This window comes from Pangasianodon hypophthalmus, chromosome 9 (assembly GCF_027358585.1).
Source record: "Pangasianodon hypophthalmus isolate fPanHyp1 chromosome 9, fPanHyp1.pri, whole genome shotgun sequence".
Lineage (NCBI taxonomy): Eukaryota > Metazoa > Chordata > Actinopteri > Siluriformes > Pangasiidae > Pangasianodon > Pangasianodon hypophthalmus.
The window spans coordinates 545,543-566,408 of record NC_069718.1 but is presented as its reverse complement, the minus strand read 5'-3'; the positions used below and the strand labels follow the sequence as shown (position 1 = coordinate 566,408).

The following is a 20,866-nucleotide window of genomic DNA, read 5'->3' as shown; positions in this document are numbered from 1 at the left end:
GAAGTGATGATGTATAAACGAGTAAAGGGCCTAGAATGAACCTCTGTGGGACGCCACATGATTCAGCACAATGCTGAACGTTTGAGTGAGTACCCAGGGAATATAATCACCACCACTTAAATCAACCAGTCTAACTGGTTCATTAGCACCACAAAATTAACACTTAACATCTGTTATCATGGAAATAAGTAGAGCGATATTACAGATGTCATCATACAATAATTAATGGGTCTATTTTCATCTTTAATTATAAATATTTGAGTAAATAATGCTACAGATACCAGAATTATAATCTCTGTAACACTTTATTTTATAGATCAGCAATAAGTGGGTTAATAAGGCATCAATCATCTAATGGGTACTAAATAATAATCAATAATTGTAGCAGAAACAATTCATTCAGCTAAAACAAATAACATACCCATAAATGTAACTTTTCCCACTATTAAAATATTATATGAATTTTATTAATATTGAGTAATACTAGACATTTAGACATTATAGAGTAGGTTTTCTGGGGCAGCTCGTGTCTATGGGTCAGCATGGATAAGCCCCACTAAAGGTTGGTTCACAGCCAATCAGTGGCAGTTGTGCCTGGTTATTACACTTAGTGACACACCCCCTACATTTAAGCTGAATTTAGACTCAGTCTTGGGTGTAATGAACATGAACGAAGTGGATTATTGACTCTCTCATCAGTTTCACTTTAAAATGTGTTTGGAATGAAGCTAAATAAAGGACCTTGATCATTTTTTGTCTAGTGAGAGAAACGTGTAAACTTTATCTAAAGCAGTCCATGAAGGTTCTTCTCTGGGTTCTCTAACCTTGTTTAAGTTTATTATTGTATTGGGTTTATTTTGGACTGAAAATAACCACAAGGCTTTTGGCTGCCTATGACTGGACACCAAAGTTCAGTGTGTAAGTTTCCACATTGTGAAATTATTTTAAAAAAATGTTTTACTTTTTTTTTTTTTTTAGAAATTTAGATTTATTGAGTTAACTTTTTATACAGTCACCTGACACACTTGAATCTACAAAATTTATCCCTAATGAGCAAGCCAGAGGCAATGGTGGCAAGAGACAATGAGACAATAAGAGGAAGAAACCTTGAGAGGAACCAGACTCAAAAGGGAACCATCCTCATCTGGGTGCAACGGATAGTGCGATTATAAATCATTCCCTTCTATTATTGTGTACTATATGGACAAATAGTGCAATTGTGCAACCAGTAAATTCATCACAGTTTTTGCAAGAAGTCCCGTTGGTGAAAATCTATCAACTTTTCACTGATGGAGTCCTGAGTACGAAGCTGCTCGTGGCAACTGCAGCCCCAAAGCCACTACAGCAATCGCAGTCCCAAGCCATTACAGTACAGCTCCCCATATGTGATCCCCAAGCCATCTCCACAGCCCCCAGGTGGCACCATCCCCAGCCATCCAAACAGTTCTTCAGACCGTCCATATGGGGCCCCAGCAGCAGCGAGCAACTCAACCGATGAGAACTTCAACCAGAAGTAGGGCATCAGGATGGGTCAGGCAGCGAGGAGGAGCAGAAGGCGTCAGGATCACTGGCATCTCAGAAGTAGCATGTGTAGCTCAACAGAGAGTGAGGGAGAGAGAGAGAGAGAGAGGGAGAGATTGTTAGGTGAGCTTTTGTCCTCTAATGGTTAATGACAATGTACTTTGTGTGCAGAGCGCAAGCAGGGACTCCGGCAAGACTAGCTATGACAGCATAACTAAAAGGGAGAGCCAGAAGCTAACACAGACATGAGGGAGTCCTGGGACATAAAGCAGCAGCCACTCCACCGTCGACAAACCTGAGTGAACGTGTGAGAGTGGGGGGGCGACAGCATCCAAACATCCCATTTCACCACAACACTCTATGCCTGTGAAACCCTCCAGACCTGCCCCTGTACCTAAGAAAACTATTCACAAAAGGCTTGACTAAACAAATATGTTTTCAGCCTAGACTTAAACACTGAGACTGTGTCTGAGCCCCGAACACTAAGTGGAAGGCTGTTCCATAACTGCGGGGCTTTGTAAGAGAAAGCTCTACTCCCAGCTGTAGCCCACATTATTCGAGGTACCAATAAATAGCCTGCACCTTTTGATCTGAGTAGGCGTGACGAATCATAAAAGACCAAAAGTTCACTCAGGTACTGTGGCGCGAGACCATTCAGTGCTTTATAGGTCAATAGTAGTATTTTATAATCAATACGAAATTTGATTGGGAGCCAATGCAGTGTGGATAAGATAGGGGTGATGTGGTCATATCTTCTGGTTCTAGTAAGGACTCTCGCTGCTGCATTCTGGACTAACTGGAGCTTGTTTATGCTCCTACTGGAACATCCAGACAGTAAGGCATTACAATAATCCAACCTAGAGGTAACAAAAGCATGAACAAATTTTTCTGCATTGTGTAGTGACAATATATTTCTTATTTTAGCAATATTTCTGAGATGAAAGAAAGCGATCCTAGTGATATTATCTACATGAGCTTCAAAAGAAAGACTGAAGTCAATAATCACACCAAGGTCTTTTACTGCTGCACATGATGAAACAGAAAGGTCATCCAGAGTTATTATGTAATCAGAAAGCTTACTTCTAGCTGCATGTGGTCCTAGTACAAGTATTTCTGTCTTGTCAGAATTAAATAAGAGAAAGTTAATAAGCATCCAGTTTCTAATGTCCTTTACACATTCCTCAACTTTATTAAGCTGGTGTCTGTCATCTGGCTTTGCTGAAACATACAACTGTGTGTCATCAGCGTAACAGTGGAAGCTAATACCATGCTTATGGATCATTTTGCCCAGAGGTAGCATATATAAAGAAAAGAGCAGTGGGCCTAAAACAGAACCTTGCGGGACACTAAACTTTACCTTAGTATGTGTAGTGTAGTCACCATTTACGTTTACAAACTGATAACAATCAGTCAAATAAGACCTGAGCCAGGAAAGGGCTGTTCCCTTACTGCCTACTACATTTTCTAGTCTATTGAGGAGAATAGCATGATCAATGGTATCAAAAGCTGCACTAAGGTCAAGCAGCACAAGCAAGGAGACACAACCCTGATCAGAGGCCAGTAGTAAGTCATTTACAACTTTTACCAGTGCTGTCTCTGTGCTATGATGAGGCCTAAATCCTCACTGATACATTTCATGAATGTTATTCCTATGTAAGTATGAGCATAGCTGCTGTGCTACAACCTTTTCTAGGATCTTGGAGATAAAGGGGAGGTTTGATATTGGTCTATAGTTAGACAGCTGACAGGGGTCAAGGTCAGGTTTTTTAATCAGGGGCTTGATAACTGCTAATTTAAAAGATTTAGGTACATAGCCAATGCTAAGGGAAGAATTGATTATCTTTAAAAGAGGTTTGATTGTTTCAGGAATTATCTGTTTGAGGAAACAAGTAGGTAAAGGATCTAGCATACAGGTTGATGATTTTGATGATGAAATTAGTGAAATTAGTTCAGTTTCTTCAAGGGGAGTAAAACATTGTAATTGTTGATCTGATATTATTATATTATCATCTACAGGGTTAGTTATAAAACTGTCCGATTTTAAATTAATAGTCTGAATTTCTAGCCTGATATTTTCAATTTTACCATTGAAAAAATTCATGAAGTCATCGCTGCTATATAGTGATTGTGTGCATGTTTCTATTGTGGTCTTATTCCTAGTTAATTTTGCTACAGTATTAAATAAAAATCTAGGATTATTTCTGTTATCTTCAATTAGGGTGGAGAGATACACTGATCTAGCAGCACTAAGAGCTTTCTTATAGCTCAAAAGGCTCTCCTTCCACGCTATTTGAAATACTACCAATTTAGTTAGACGCCATTTACGTTCTAGTTTTCGAGTGGTCTGTTTTAAAGTTCGTGTGTGATCGCTATACCAGGGTGCTAGCTTTTTCTCCCTAATTATTTTTCTTTTTAGTGGAGCTACCTTATCTAGCGAGTTGCAAAACGTTGATTCTAAGCATTCAGTTGCCTGGTCAAGTTCTTCGGGATCAGACGGTGATCCAATCATGGTTGATAAATCTGGGAGATTACTGATAAAACTCTGTGCAGTTGTTGACGTGAACGTACGTTTGACACGGTGACATGGCAAGGTGCATATACTATGATTAATACACATTTTAAATGAGATGAGGTAATGATCTGAGATAGCTTCAGACTGTGGACATGAGACTATATTTTCTATATTTAATCCGAATGTTAGTATTAAATCAAGAGTGTGACCACCACTATGGGTGGGTCCTATTACATTCTGATTAACCCCTACTGAATCTAGAATGGACACAACTGCTGTTCTCAGAGGGTCATCTGGATTATCAAAATGAATATTAAAGTCTCCAACAATTAATGCCTTGTCTAAAGAAACAACCAGGTTAGAGATGAAATCCGCAAATTCACACAGGAATTCAGAATATGGCCCTGGGGGTCTGTAAATAATAATTACTGGAATCACCTGGGTAGACTTATTTTTAGTGGCTACGTATGTTATGTTAGAATAAAGAACTTCAAATGCGTTGAATTTATGACTAGGTTTTTGTGTGACGGCTAGATTATCATTATAAATGACTGCGACGCCTCCTCCTCTGCCAGTTAGACGGGGCTGATGTATGTAACTGTACCCGGGAGGACTAGCTTCATTTAATGCTACAAACTCGTTTGGTTTAATCCACTTTTCTGTTAAACACAGTACATCAAACTCCTGATCAGTAATGGTTTCATTAACAATAAGCGCTTTAGACGTAAGAGATCTAATATTCAACAGTCCTAGCTTCAGATCAACGGTGCTGGCTATGCATTCGGTTTGATTTAATTTTATGTTAATTAGGTTACTAAAACAAACTGTCTGAGTATGTCTATAATTTTGTTTAGCTCGGGGAACAGACACAGTCTCAATACGGTGGAACCTAAGTGACGACTCAGTGCAGCTAGCAGACGGTCGGTTTAGCCTGCTTGTCTGCTCCCTGGCCTTGGCCCTGGATTGTTACCGATTAACTAGGCCTGTTCTGAGACTATGTGCTATGCTGCAAGAAATGAGAGCAGCATGTTCCCCAGTGGGATGGACACCTTCCCGCCCTAACAGGCCAGCCTTGCCCTCAAAGTTAGTCCAATTATCTATAAAGCCCACATTGTTTTCGGAGCACCACCTGGACATCCAGCAGTTCAGCGACCATAACCTGCTGTAAGCTACATCGCCACGCCGCATTGGGACGGGGGCAGAGCATATTACTGCATCGCTAATTTACACACCTCTACCATGTTACTCTTAGTAATCTCAGACTGACGAAGGCGTATATCATTAGCTCCTACATGAATAACTATCTTTGAGAACCTGTGCTTGCCTAAGACCCTAAGATTACCTGCTATGTCCGGCGCCCTGGCTCCCGGTATACACCTAACTAAAGCTGCTGGTGCCCCTAAAGGCCTAGCTAATTTCACGTGCTGCAAGATAGAGTCACCTATAACCAGAGCTCTTTCAGGTTTCTCAGCGGGTGCATCACTGAGGAGAGCAAAGCTGCTGGACACGTGAAGCGGAGAGGAGTGGTGCTCCCGTGGACGAGCCTTAGCGTTAGCTTTGGCTTTGCGATTATGCCGCCGAGTCGTCACCCATTCGCCCCGCTGTGAGGGCTCTAATGCCGGAGTTGGGGGATTACTAACTCCGCCTAAGGCATCCAGACTTTCCCCTACAGAAACTACACTGCTCTCACTCTCACAAACCCTCTCTAGAGTCTGGATGCGCACCTCTAATGCAGCAATCTTCTCCGTCAGAGAGCTAACTAACATGCATTTATCACAAATAAAGTTAATACTAACGACGGAGGAAGAGTGACTAAACATCCTGCACTCAACACACTGAACAAGCTGAATGTTAGACATGTCGTTTAACGCACCTTAGTCGAAGATTTGTTGATAGTATTGTAGACGGCGTGGATCCGGTGTGGATGGCCTCCGCTCGCTGTCTTGACAAAATACAAAAGCGCACTTCGAGAGAAAAAAAAATGAAAATACGGTAGAAGAGAATGTGAAAAATACAACAGATGAAAACGATAGCACAAAATTATTGATTTTAAAAAAGAAAGAAACAGTAAAGTTAAGACACCGACACAGGCAAGAAACTCCCGGCAAAACCTCTTCACAACAACAAAATCATGGTTAACTATGCAATAACTGCAGTAACTATGAACTACCATCACTTGTTTTAATTGTTTCTAGTTGTTTCACAACACAGAGTATAGAAATAAAATATTCATGAATAAAATATGAAAACAAAAAACATCATTGCAGTACATTTCAGCATGAACAGAGTTATACAATAAGCTGTTGCTCTTTTCTTCTAGTTAAGATGTGTACTCTGGAACCTTGTTCTGAAGCCAAATCTAAAAGTTATGGGAGGAACACATGCAGAAATCACTTGAAACTAGATGTTGGACAAGGATGTTCTGAGATGAGGGTCTGAAGATCCTGTGTTTGGCACAACATTGTGAGAAGACATGTTTCTAACTGCACCCTTACAAAAACTCATCATACTTTTACTATGGTAGATCATAGCTACTACAGTTATTGTTAATTCACATATTTACAACATATTTTTTGTGAATCCATTTATTTCTGTAAAGCTGCTTTGTGACAATGTCAACTGGGGCGACTTTTTTTTTACAGTTAAGATCAGAAGAGTCTGTTCAGATCAAACTGACAAAAACAAAAAGTCAGAAATAACCGAGTGTTTACGCAACAGACTGAAAGATTAGCGGAGGCTGGATATCAACGAACACCTGGTCAACTACACAACAAAATTAAAAAGGCCAAAAAAGATTACAAAGCTGTGAAAGATAACAATGCCTTAATTTCTGAGATGAAGACGGAGCAGTAAACACTGATGCTACTGTACAAGTGAACGCACATCTTTCCATGCTTAAAAGGAATAAAGAAAATTATATAATTTACTCCTCTGTTTTCTTTTTTTTGTCTTTTTATCTTTGTTTTCTTCCCTTTATGCATCTCAGGAGGCTCAAATATGCAAATAAGAACCTTACCGCAGGGTTCAGGAGTGTACGGTGTGAAAAGTCAGCTTATAAATACCCAGGATTAATTGTTAACCCCGGTAAATTATGAGCCGTTTATGCGGGTTTAGACGACCCATGTTAACTATTTAAGAGTGAAAAGCCTTCTGTGGTTGTGTGACTAAAGCAGGAATGTGTTACGCTACATTAATACACAACTAACACAACTACAGCGATTCTGCACCTTCCATGCTTCAGCCCCTATAAACAATAATAATAAAAGCGTACGGTCACTAGTGGACTTCTTCAGAGATTAGACTCTGATAAAATAACACACTCATGTTCCTTCAGCTCCTGTGACAGAAGCTGTATTAATAATAATCAGTAAACACACAGTCAGTACAGAGCTCACACAGCATTCAGCGATGTCTCTCTCTTTCTGTCTGTCTCCCTCTCTCCCTCTCTCTCTCTCTCTCTATTTCTCTCTCTCTCTCTCTGTCTGTCTCTCTCCCTCTCTCTCTCTCTCTCTCTCTCTCTCTCAGTTCAGTTCAGTTCATCAGTACTTTATTGGCATGAATGTTATAAATCACATTGTTGCCAAAGCAAATAGTGCAAGTAGATCAAACCAAAATTTAAACAAATACACATACACATATTTAAACATTACATACATCATAAACAGGAACAGTAAAAATATATATATATATATATATATATATTTATATATTTTCATATATATATGAAAATAAACTTTTTGAATCTTTGAATCTTGAATAAAGCAAACAACAACAACAAAACCCTGACAGGTGAATGTGTGAACAGGGTGTGTGTGTGTATTCAGGGTGTGTGTGTATTCAGGGTGTGTGTGTGTTCAGGGTGTGTGTGTGTATTCAGGGTGTGTGTGTGTATTCAGGGTGTGTGTGTGTATTCGGGGTGTGTGTATTCGGGGTGTGTGTATTCAGGGTGTGTGTGTATTCGGGGTGTGTGTATTCGGGGTGTGTGTGTATTCGGGGTGTGTGTATTCAGGGTGTGTGTTCAGGGTGTGTGTGTATTCGGGGTGTGTGTATTCGGGGTGTGTGTATTCGGGGTGTGTGTATTCAGGGTGTGTGTGTATTCGGGGTTTGTGTATTCGGGGTGTGTGTATTCAGGGTGTGTGTATTCGGGGTGTGTGTATTCGGGGTGTGTGTATTCAGAGTGTGTGTGTATTCAGGGTGTGTGTGTATTCAGGGTGTGTGTATTCGGGGTGTGTGTATTCAGAGTGTGTGTATTCAGGGTGTGTGTGTATTCGGGGTGTGTGTGTATTCAGGGTGGGTGGGTGTATTCAGGGTGTGTGTGTATTCAGAGTGTGTGTATTCAGAGTGTGTGTGTATTCGGGGTGTGTGTATTCAGGGTGTGTGTGTATTCGGGGTGTGTGCAGGACACTCGGTGTCTCGCTGTCCCTCAGACTCTCACATTCAGACACACACTGTACAGTGAAGGCTGCAGTGTTTCTCCTAGAATGATTCTTAATTTCTCTTTTTCTGTCAAATTGCATGTTTTCAGTGAAGGTGGAAGAGGAAGTGCAGCTCTGTCTCTCTCTCTCTCTCTCTCTCTCTATGTATTCAAATAAGGAGTGGTAAATAAAACATGCTGTGATTGAACCCCTTTGAGCATTAGTTAATGAGAGTGTGTGTTAGTGTGTTTTAGTGTGTGTCAGTCAGGCAGCAGTAACAGACAGAATAACAGGCAGCACTAACAGAGTAACAGACAGCAGTAACATACAGTAACATAATAACAGACAGCAGTAACAGAGTAACAGACAGCAGTAACATAATAACAGACAGCAGTAACAGAGTAACAGACAGCAGTAACAGACAGTAGCAGAGTAACAGACAGCAGTAACAGAGTAACAGACAGAATAACAGACAGCAGTAACAGAGTAACAAACAGCAGTAACATAATAACAGACAGCAGTAACAGAGTAACAGACAGCAGTAACAGACAGTAACAGAGTAACAGACAGCAGTAACAGAGTAACAGACAGAATAACAGACAGCAGTAACAGAGTAACAAACAGCAGTAACAGACAGAGTAACAGGCAGCAGTAACAGAATAACAGACAGCAATAACAGGCAGCAGTAACAGAATAACAGACAACAGTAACAGAATAACAGACAGCAGTAACAGAATAACAGGCAGCAGTAACAGAGTAACAGACAGCAGTAACAGAATAACAGACAGCAGTAACAGAATAACAGACAGCAGTAACATACTAAGAACGCTCGTTATTATTGTAAAGGAAAAACATGTACGGGTTTAAACTGAATTCTGCTGAGCATCAGACACACTGAGCATGAACACAGTTATGCTGTAGATACAAAATAAAGGTTTAAACTGGATGTGTGTGAGTTTTAAAAGTGGCGTTACTTCCTGTGGAGGTTGTTGCGTGATGCGTTAATGACATGACAGCGACATGAAGATGTTACACAGCAGTGTCTAGTGAACGGTTTACTACATCACCTGAGACACAGTTTTAGTAACGGACACACTGTCCTGAGTTCCAGCATGACCTTGACCCCAATGTCTGGTTCACTTCCTCTTCTTGTGTATATACGCTCACAGTTTCAGGAGTTTATTGCTAAATTTTCCTGTTCTCTAGTTGGTGAGTTCTGAACCTTGTTCATCTCCTTAACTCCTGAATGTGCTTCAGCTGGTTGTCTGTTCATTTAACTCCTCTTCGGGTTTTCCTCTAGTTCTGACAATTAATACAGAAGCCCTGAACTGCAAGCTGTGAAAGTAAATTTTGAAGTGCTATCTCATTATTTCAACTTAATATCTTGTTATTACTTACATCTCTTTATTTCAAATTAATCATTATTTTGTGTTATGATCTTACAGTCTTTCTTGATTGCTTAAACACATTTCTTGAAACTATGCCTCGAATTCTCAAAACAGTAAACACAAATCCATAACGTCTCACCCAATTCCCCAAACCTCCTATTTTCAGGTCAGAATGAAGCTCTACACCCAAAACCATTCCCTCTTGCTGAAAAACCAAACTTTGCCCTCAGACATCACACACAAGCCCTCAAAAACACACACACTACAACATAGTCTTACACACTGGTGCAATAAATTCAAAACAATATTTCCAAAACTGGTAAGTTATGTTGCTTGTGGTTCCCCCTCAAAAACCTTTTCACATGATGAACACAAAAGACACAACCAATGTTTTCATTGGCACATTTTTATTCATTCATGTACTACACAGTACAACACACACACACACACACACACAAAATAAATTATTCCTCCTCAGCATCCCGTCTTTGGTCTGGGTCAGGCCAGAGAATCTCGTGCACATCACAGGCTGTACTGGCCCTAGCCAGGCAGCGGGGGTAAAATCCTCTGGCACGCAGCTACTGATACGTCTAGGCTTCTTCCATGGCCTGGAGGAGGTGAACACGGATATAAGGTTCTCGGTCACACACTTTCCACCGCCATGCTGAAAAAAACTCCTCTATCAGGTTTAGAAAGGGAGAGTATGCAGGCAGAAAGATGTTTGAAAACCTCGGGTTATTGGTAAACCAGTCACGACCCAGAGCAGCGCGATGGAAGCTGACGTTATCCCAAACAACAGCGTAGTGAGGCTGCTCTGGCTGTGCTGGTTCCCTGTGGTCCAGCTGGAACATACGCTCTCTTAGAACATCAAGGAAAGCGAGGAGGAGCATAGTGTTATAGGGTCCTGGAACGGCATGGCGGTGGAGAACCCCTCGCTGGCTGATGGCTGCGCACATAGTGACATTCCCTCCGCGCTGACCAGAGACAGTCACAATAGCCTGATGGCCAATTATGTTCCTCCTCCTCATCCTCCTCCACCTCCTCCTCTCCCTCCTCCTCCTCCTCCTCCTCCACCTCCACCACCACCTCATCCTCCACCTCCTCCTCCTCCTCCTCTCCCTCCTCGACCTATTCCTTCATTTCTCTGTGGATCCATTGTTTCAAAACTCAGTGAACTGATTCAGGCCCTTTTATCTCTCTATTGAAGGATCTGATTGATGTGTGTTCAGTTTTGACTCTCAGTGTTTTCACCTGGGGAATTGTGTGATTGAGCTCAACATGTGCTGACTCGAGTGAACAGTATCGAATGCTAGTGCTTTCAAAATGACCACATGGTGTACGCAATAAGAAATTAAGGGATTTGTGTGTAGAGTTCTGCAGTGACAGCTCAACAAATCTGACTCGTGTAAAAACAGTGTTACAGTGTTTAGAGTTTAGGGAATTGGGGGTGCTTTTTGATAAATGGCGTTATGGTTTTGAAATTTTAGTTCAAAAGCCTGGTTCTAGTGTTTTAGCAATCGAGAAAAACTGGAATAAGCTAAAAAACAAACACAGCTTGTTACGCATGAAACCGCAAAGAAGCGTAAACTCCTCTGTCCTGAAGACGTCGGAAAACTTAAAGTTCCAGCTTTACCTCTGACTGTTACAAAGCGCTGACACTGGAGACTCCTTCCATAAATGCTACATAAATGTCTCCTTACTTTAAGAAGACTTCATATCAGTGATTTTTCCTACTATAGAAAACATTTTAAAATGATAATCAATATACAATACAATAAAAAGAAGACTTTAAAATGCTTCACAGATTGAGGCAGTGATCTCAAGGATCCAAGTTTGGCACAGGTGAAAAAAAAACTGTTCTGAGACTGAATACTGTGTGATATTCCACATATTCTGAGCTGAAAAGCTTATAGAACAGACGTTCATGTTTGTCCTGAGAAAAACTGTTCCTTCTTCATATCATAATGAAAGGAATACAGTTTGCCAGTTTGCTTGGAGTTTAATATACTGTACTGCAGATTATGTGCCTGGGTCCTGATGGGAATATCGTACATCATTCCGGATCAAAACCACAGAACCTGAAACACACATAAAACAATTCTCTTCAATTATTTATCCTGTAATAACATAATGTTACTGGAGTTAATCCTCAGGAAACACTTTTGCTCTTTTCACTCTAATACACGCCAGTGTGTAAATGCTGAAGAATCTGAATATTATAGCTCTTGGTAATGAATAAATGGCTGTTGGCTGTTTGTGGGTTTGGAGGAATTTACAGCACATTTTAATCAAACAACAAGTTCACTCTTTGCTTTAAGCTCAGAATCCATGCATACTCTCTGTAATTGTACTTCCTTTATATATCTTTTAATGTGTTAATTATAAATACACTTTGTTATCATCTACAGCAAACTCTATATTAAAAAAACAAGCAATAAATTCATTCAAATATGTTTTCATGTAACGTCCTAAAATCACGTGAGCAATGAGACTCTGGAATCAGGATGAAGGAGGCAAGCTGCTGTTGTCTGAGCATTAGCGTTAACATTCTCCTAACAACATGCATGAAAATGCGAGTTATTGCAGTACACTGAAAGTATTGGCACCCCATCACGCAGCAAGTAGACATGAAGGTGCTGAGAGATATAGCCACGATAAGCGCTTTTTACTGTTTCCTGTATCCCAGGGGTAAAAATATGACATTGCACACATAAATTCCATTTAACAACTCATCACTGGTGGAAAACCAATAAACCTTCAAAGCACTAAAGAGACAGGCAGTTGCTGACCTGCAAAGTAAGGTAATAGAAATAAATGTCCTAAGAAAATAAACAGAATTAAGAGTTTCATTTTTGCAGTCAGCGTAAAAAATGTTCTGTTATTTTTCCAATAAAAACAAGCATGTTTCCACATTGTGCTGTGTTTTGTGTTTATACTCTGGATAAAGTATAAAGTCCTGTTTCTGATGGTTTCAGCTTGTTTTTCTCCTTAGATTGTAATTTCACTGCAAGCTGACTCTAGTGTGTTAAGATAAAAAGCAGTACTTAATGTGCATATATAATGTGTGTGTGTGTGTGTGTGTTACAGTGTAGAGTGTCACTTTGACAAAATATTTACATGAGAAGTGCATGATAAGCTGAGTCATCTTTAAAACTAAATAAGCTCCTTTTATTTCCAGGCTATTTCATTATTTATCTAGTTTTGTGGATGTGGAAGCGGAGGCGTGGTGGAGCGCCGGTTTGTGAATGGGGGTGGAGCCGGAGAAGGTGAGTGAAGGAGAGTGAAGGTGAGTGGTAAGGGTTGCACACCTAAGAAGAATTTTACTAACGTGGGTTCTGTTTTGCAGCAAGCTGTGGTGAGGATAAAGAGGGGAGAGACGAGCGCCTCGAGAGAGAGCCAAGCTGCACTCGGGAATAAAGCACCTTTTAGGGCCTTTCACACCGCTTTAGTTCCAGAACTAAATTTACGGTACCTATAGTACGGGGCGATTTTGCGTGAACTATTTCCCAGTACCGTTTAAAGGGCTGCATTCGCACCGACAGCGGGCACTAGGAAGTGACGTAAGCCGGTCGACAGTGACGTCATTTGTGCGCGGCGTTCAACAACGGAAACAAAGAAGAACAACGTAAACAACCGGAGGATGGAGGACGCTGTGATCAGAGCTGTGTGTTTGTCGTGTCTCGCGTCCATCTATCGCTGTTCTCCATACTTGTGAAATAAGTCGACACTACAGTATGTTTACACGGCGTTTTAAATCATGGCGGGTGAGGGCGTTTTCGTACGCGTTTGGCCAATCAACGTCTGCTTACGTCACGGATAGTACCAGTTGTGCTGGTTAGACCCTGCTCCGGAGTAGGAGCTCATCTGGTTCTCGAAAAAGGCAGTCGGTACTAAAATCACACCCAGTTCCGGAGGTGCGAAAACGCCAAAAAGTGGGTAGTTCCACAATTAGTTCAGGTACTATGAAAAGGTTCCCACAGTGCAAAAGGCCCTTTTGAGTGGTGTCAAGCCTGTCTCCCGTCTCCTCATTCCCTACCTGAACTGGGAAGTGTTACAGTGGAAAAGAAGGCTTATGACCTCAATGTTGTAGAGACTTAAGTGTAGATGAGAGACAGATTATCAGGTCATGATAAAAGCATCAGTCCCACCAAGCTTTGGCTGAAGCTACACACAGGGTAGAAATAGCACTAGAGTGGTGAATTGGATTAAAAAAAGTGATAAACCTTTTACATAGCAAGTGGCCTAGAAGTAGCAGGATGTGGTTTTGTCTGAAATTCACTCCCTGCACACAGTGATTATTTTGGTTGTGTGGAGGACATTACAAGTGGAGGTGGGTGAGTCACCATTACCAGCAAGGCATTTAAAACTAACAGTGGCATACTGGTGCATAGCCGTGCCATTAAGCAGATTGTTGAGGATTGTTGGGAGTATGGTCACACCAAGCTAAGTAGCTTTGGATGGGTGGGAAACTGTGGAACAAGGGATTTGGGCAATGCTAACATCTTGTGATGGCTATATACGCCCATAGTGGATATGGAAGTATGTAACGGGACTGTCACATATTACAGCACTATTTAGACAACTTTTATGGAGACACAATTCAATATACTGATGGTTCAAAGGACCCAAGTACAGGAAGAACAGAAGCAGCCATGTACATCCCTCAGCATCAGATATCATTAAAAAAGAACATCTGACTATCTAGCAGTCTTTTCAGTTGAGCTGGATGCTCTCATAATGGCTCTTCAATGGCTTGAGGAGGTTTACTCCTGAGAGGATAGTATGTTCAGACTCTCTATCAGCAGTCATGAGTATCCAGAGTGGGACCTCTACATGCAGACAAGATCTAGTCCATGAAATTATTAAATCTATCTCCAGACTCTCACAGCAAACAGTTTCAGTAATGTTTGTATGGATTCCAGCTCATGATGGAATTGAGGGAAATGAAGCGGTTGATATACTAGCCAAGCAGGTACTAAAATTAGAAAAACACCTAAAAAACACCAAACTCCAGGTACCTCTCAGAAGGCAAGAGATTAAGACCATAGTCAAAGATGCTACCAACAGAATCTGGCAGGAGATATGGGTCAAAGAAGAAAGAGGGTGACATTTATTCAGCATTCAGAGGAAGTTGTCTCTGGGAGGATTGTAGGTCTGAGCTCTCCATTAATACTTAAGGAGTCTACAGTTTGGACTCATTAGCCTCGTGCTCACTTGAATCACTGTTTTTGTGCTACTTGTTATTTGTGATTGATTCTGGTATTTGACCCCAAGCTTGTTTGTGCATTTTGAGATTTTCCTATGCCCTTTTGCTTTGACAACAGATTGTATATATTCCCTACTGTGTAAATATTTGTGTATATGTTAACCAGGTCACCGCGTATAGGGTTTGGCTGCCATTTTTGTTGTCTGTCTTTTTGGTTAGTCAGGGAGAAAAGGGAAGCCAAATATCATTTGTTTATTATCTTTTCTGTCTTTTGTGGATTGTGTTTATAAAATACAATGCCTTGGAAAAGTATTCAACCTCCGTGAAAGTCAGCAGATTTGACTGGATTACAAATGACACTTTGGTGATTTGTGCTGTGTGATGTTTTATTTTAAAAGACTGACTATCAATACTTCATTTAAAGTGATATTGGTTTTATGTTATATATATTATACTGCAAATAATATTTTAGAAGAAAATATTCTGTGACAAAAATTACTAACCAATAATTAGTCATTTGTAGTAAGACAAACTGCTTCAGTCTGATAAAAACTAAAACTTGGGAGAAACTTCACCTTTCATCAGGACAATGGTCCCAAACACAAGCATCCACACACCATCACACTACCACCACCATGTTTCACCACTGGCATGATGCTCTTATTGTGGAATGCTGTGTTAGCTTTTCTTTCTAATGGTGGAATCATGAACGCTGACATTATCAGAGGTGAGCAAGGCCTGCAGTTCCGTCTGGGTTCGTCTGGGTTCTCTTCTGACTTCTTGGATGAGTCACTGATGTGTTCTTGGAGGAATTTTGGTAGGCCAGCTTCTTCTGGGAAGAATCACTGGTGTGAAGTTTGCTCCATTTGGAGATAATGGAGTCCCAGGGCCTTAGAAATGCCTTTGTAACCCTTTCCCCACTGATATATTTCAATTACTCTTCCTGAATTTCTTTTGTTCACAGTGTACTGCTTGTTGAGACCTTTTAACCTACTTCACACTGCGGAAAACGTTCTATTTAAGTGATGTTTAGATTCAGCTGGTCTGGCAGTAATCAAGCCTGGGTGTGTCTAGTCTAAATGAACCCAGTTATTAATTAATTATGAATAATTGTTTGATTGTGTAACTAAGGGGTAGTTAGTTTTTCCCACACAGGGCCAGTTGGTTTTGGAAAACCTTTTTCCTTCAATAAATGAATGATCACTGACAAACTGTATTTTGTGTTTATTAAAATTGTCTCTGTGTTATATAAATGTTTTCTGTGAATATCTGAACTAATTAAGTGTGACAAGTGTGCAAAATAACAAGTCATTAGGAAGGGGGCAATACTTTTTCACGGCACTGTATGTGAGTATTATGTAGTCACTTGTTTTATTTAACTCATGCAAAGGTTTGGTTTCATTACAAAGAGGTAATTTAGCACTGACGTGTGTGTGTGTGTGTGTGTGTGTGTGTTTTTGGGTCACAGTACTGAGAAATGTAATACTTCACCTGGTATCAAGGTTTTGGTAAATTGTAGTATTGTGACAAGCCCAATCCTAAAGTTCAAACCCGCTACAATACTCACAATCATTTCCTTTGTCGGGATTCTCTCAGTCTTTCCCTCAACTCAGTGTCTTTAGGTGAATCACAGTTTCCGTCTGATCTCCAGCAATTAAAACCTGTGGAGTACATTTTTTTTTTGAGTAAAAGAATGCGCATGCAAATATCAAATACAAATATAAAACTGTAGGTTCATGATTTGAAAATTTGTGATCAATTCCATCTCAAAAATCCAAACAGTTTATGTAGACACGGCTTTAGTCAACATGTGATGCAAGTAAAATTAAGAAAAAGCTTTAAAAATGTTTTATTAGCGCAATGCTTATTTTTGTCCTGAAAAGAGTAGAACACTTATTTTCAATCCTGTTGTGCATGTTTTATGAATCTTAAAATAAAATTGTGTAAATACTTTTGTGACTAAACCCAACTAAAGATTTCTGCTAGATTTACAAAGGTTTCTGAGACCTACTTGTAAGAATCTCTGAAAAAGATTGTTTGCAACACCTGTAGTGTCTCTGTGAGGACATATAAAGCCAGAAATCACAGAAATATACTGTATATATAAAGTCACAGAAACGTTTACTGTGGTGGTAATTCCTCCAATATCTGATTGGTTTTAGTGGAACTGTGCACAGAAGCAGTAACTGGGAGAGAAATCTGTAAGATATATGGTTTAATGTTCTATTGTATGCTGAGAAAACTTGTATTCCTACTCACCACATTTTCCTTTTTTCCACAGACAAAAGATCAAAAGCGCACAAAGCCCCACAACTGCTATCACTGCTAGAACAGCTGTCACCGTAATCAGTCTTTCATTATCAGCTCCTCCTGACCAAGACAACAAATACAAAACAAATCATATGAATTGTGTGTAACTTCTTTTTGCTAAATGCACCCACAGTTAACATTATCTTTTCAGCAGGGATGTTCAGATGTTTTTCCCCTACGCTCATTTTGGTTTTGTTTTGCCATTTTTTTTACTATTTTAGGACAGAGTTTTTCTGGTGGCGTCCCTAATCCAAAAGTATTGGAACAGCAAGGCCAATTTTGTTGTTTTCGCTACACTGAGTTCATTTGGGTATGAGATCAAAAGATAAACATGAGATAATAGTTCAGAATGTTAGCTTTCATTTCCTGAGATCTACATCTAGATGTATTAAACAACTTAGAACCCAGTTTTTTAGGTGAGCAAAACTATAGGAACAGATAATCTAAAAGTAAATAACACATTTACATTTATGGCATTTGGCAGAAGCTCTTATCCAGAGCGACTTACAATAGTGCTTTAGTCTATCAAAAATACATTCTGATACTGACTCACTAGGTCACAAACTAGGAACACCATCAGTCCAAAACTCTGTTGGGGAGGTGTTTTTTTGGTAAGTGCTAACTTAAGTACTTTATGAAGAGGTAAGTCTTTAGCCGTCGTTTGAAGACTGCCAGTGACTCAGCTGTTCGGATATCTAGGGGAAGTTCATTCCACCACCTTGGTGCCAGAACAGAGAAGAGTCTTCCTTGTACCCTGAGAGATGGAGGGATCAGTCGAGCAGTGCTAGAGGACCGGAGGGAGCGTGGTGCTGCTCGAGGTGTGATAAGTGCTTTGAGATAAGTGGGTGCTGGTCCGTTTTTGGCTTTGTAGGCGAGCATCAGTGTTTTAAATCTGTTTTAAAAAGTGTTTTAAACACTTAATATTTGGTTGCATATCCCTTGCTCGCAATAACTGCATCAAGCCAGTGAACGACTGACATCACCAAACTGTTGCATTCTTCTTTTGTCATGCTTTTCCAGGCTTGTAGCTCAACTTCTTTCAGTTGTATTTTGTTTTGGTGGGTTTCTCCCTTCAGTCTCCAGTGTTCCAGTTCATCCCAAAGGTGTTCAGTGGGGTTGAGGTCAGGGCTCTGTGCAGGACACTCGAGTTCTTCCACTCCAACCTTCACACACTGTCATGCATTGTCATGCTGGAACAGGAACGGTTCTTTCTCAAACTGCTGCCATAACGTTGGAAGCATAAAACTGTGTAAAATGTAAAGTATGCTCTAGCATTAACATTCCCCTTCACTGAACCTAAAGGGCCAAAACTCGGAAAAACAGCCCCAGATCATTATCCCCCTCCACTTTACCGCTGGCACTCTGCATTCCAGTAGGTAGCATTCTCCTGGCATCCACCAAACCCAGATAGTTTAGTGTGAGTCATCGCTCCAGAGAAGATGTTTCCACTGCTCCAGAGTCCAGTGTCGCTGCTTTGTTCTTACACAGTTCTTGTGCTGATGTTGCTTCCAGGTGCAGTTAGGAGCTCTGTAGTGAGTGATGCTACAGAGGATAGGCGATTATTACGCACTACATGCTTCAGCACTCGGCAGCTCGCTCTGTGAGTTTGCGTGGTGTAACGTTTTGTGACTGAGCTGCTGTTTCTCCTAGACACTACCATTTCACAATAATAATGCCTTACAGTTGCCCGGGGTAGATCTAGCAGGGCAGAAATTTCACCAACTGACTTGTGGTAAAGGTGGCGTCCTACAAGATTGCCATGTTTAAAGTCACTGAACGCTTCAGCATGACCCATTCTACTGCCACTGTTTGTCTATGACGACTGCATGGCTATGTGCTTCATTTTATGCACCTGTTAGCAATACGTGTGGCTGATACACCTGAACTCGATTATTGAGGGAACAATGAATTCAAAACTGTATCAAGACATTTACAGGAGAAAGTCGGGGCAACAGTCCATGACCTCAAGCTTAAGAGAGGTTGGGTGATGTAACAAGACAATAACCCAAAGCACACAAGTAACTCAACTGAAGAAAAAGTTGTGTTTTGTAATGACTAAGTCAGAGTCCTGACCTTAATGCAATTGAGATGCTATGGCATGACCTGAAGAGGGCTGTTCAATCGAGTCAGCCCAAAAATATCGATGAACTGAAACAGTTTGCAGGAATGGTCCAGAATTCCTTCTCATGGTTGTACCAGTCTTATACGCAGCTGTGGGAAACGTTTGGTGGAGGTTGTTGCTGCTAAAGGAGGATCTCCAAGTTACACATTTCAAGGGTTAACTTGCTTTTTCCAGCCTGCACTGTGAATGATTACTCAATGAGCTCAATAAAGAACTGAAAAGTACTACTGTATATGTGTTATTAGGTTAGACAGATCGTGTTCCTAATTGTGACTTAGATGAAGATCAGACCACTTTTTATGAATGATCAATGAAAAAACCCTGGTAACTCCATAGAGTACACAAACTTTTTCTTGCAAGTCTATATGACAGTTTAGGGGTGTTTATGTATGCAAAGAAGTGTGGCTGTGCAAGAGCACATCAATTTCGAATGTTCAATTCAATTCAATTCAATTTTATTTGTATAGCGCTTTTAACAATGGACATTGTCACAAAGCAGCTTTACAGATATAAATGAATCCACAAAAATATATTGTAAATATTTGAATTTATCACCGTGAATTTATCCCTAATGAGCAAGCCAGTGGCGACGGTGGCAAGGAAAAACTCCCCGAGATGATATGAGGAAGAAACCTTGAGAGGAACCAGACTCAAAAGGGAACCCATCCTCATCTGGGTGCAACGGATAGTGCGATTATAAATCATTCCCTTCTATTAGTGTGTACTATATGGACAAATAGTGCAATTGTGCAACCAGTAAATTCATCACAGTTTTCACAGGAAGTCCGGTTGGTTAATATCTATCCACTGTCCACTGATGGAGTCCTGAGTGCAAAACTTCTTGCAGCAACTGCAGCCCCAAAGCCACTACAGCAGTCGCAGTCCCAAGCCATTACAGTACAGCTCCCCATATGTGATCCCCAAGCCTTCTCCACAGCCCCCAGGTGGCACCATCCCCAGCAATCCAAACAGATCTTCAGGCAGTCCATATTGGGCCATCCCCAGCAGCAGCGAGCGAACTCAACCAATGAGAACTCCAACCAGAAGTAGGGCATCAGGATGGGTCAGGCAGCGAGGAGGAGCAGAAGGGGTCAGGATCACTGGCATCACTGGCATCTCAGAAGTAGCATGTGTAGCTCGACAGAGAGTGAGGGAGAGAGAGAGATGGAGAGAAAGGAAAAGATTGTTAGGTGAGCTTTTGTCCTCTAATGGTTAAGCACGATGTACTTTGCATGCAGAGAGCAAGCAGGAACTCCGGCAAGATTAGCTATGACAGCATAACTAAAAGGGAGAGCCAGAAGCTAACACAGACATGAGGGAGTCCTGGGACATAAAGCTCCAGCCACTCCACCGTCGACAAACCTGAGTGAACGTGTGGGAGTGGGGGGGCGA

General features: G+C 40.8%; 1 long non-coding RNA gene across 1 annotated transcript; it reads right to left on the bottom strand.

The window, feature by feature from the left end:
* Window positions 1–11,594: 11,594 nt before the first annotated feature.
* Window positions 11,595–20,221, bottom strand: LOC117598181 (uncharacterized). Its single transcript, XR_004578874.2, has 4 exons — window positions 20,030–20,221; window positions 17,302–17,412; window positions 16,610–16,703; window positions 11,595–11,914 (listed from the first exon to the last, which is right to left on the bottom strand). It is a non-coding gene; the product is annotated as an uncharacterized LOC117598181 (long non-coding RNA).
* Window positions 20,222–20,866: the final 645 nt, after the last annotated feature.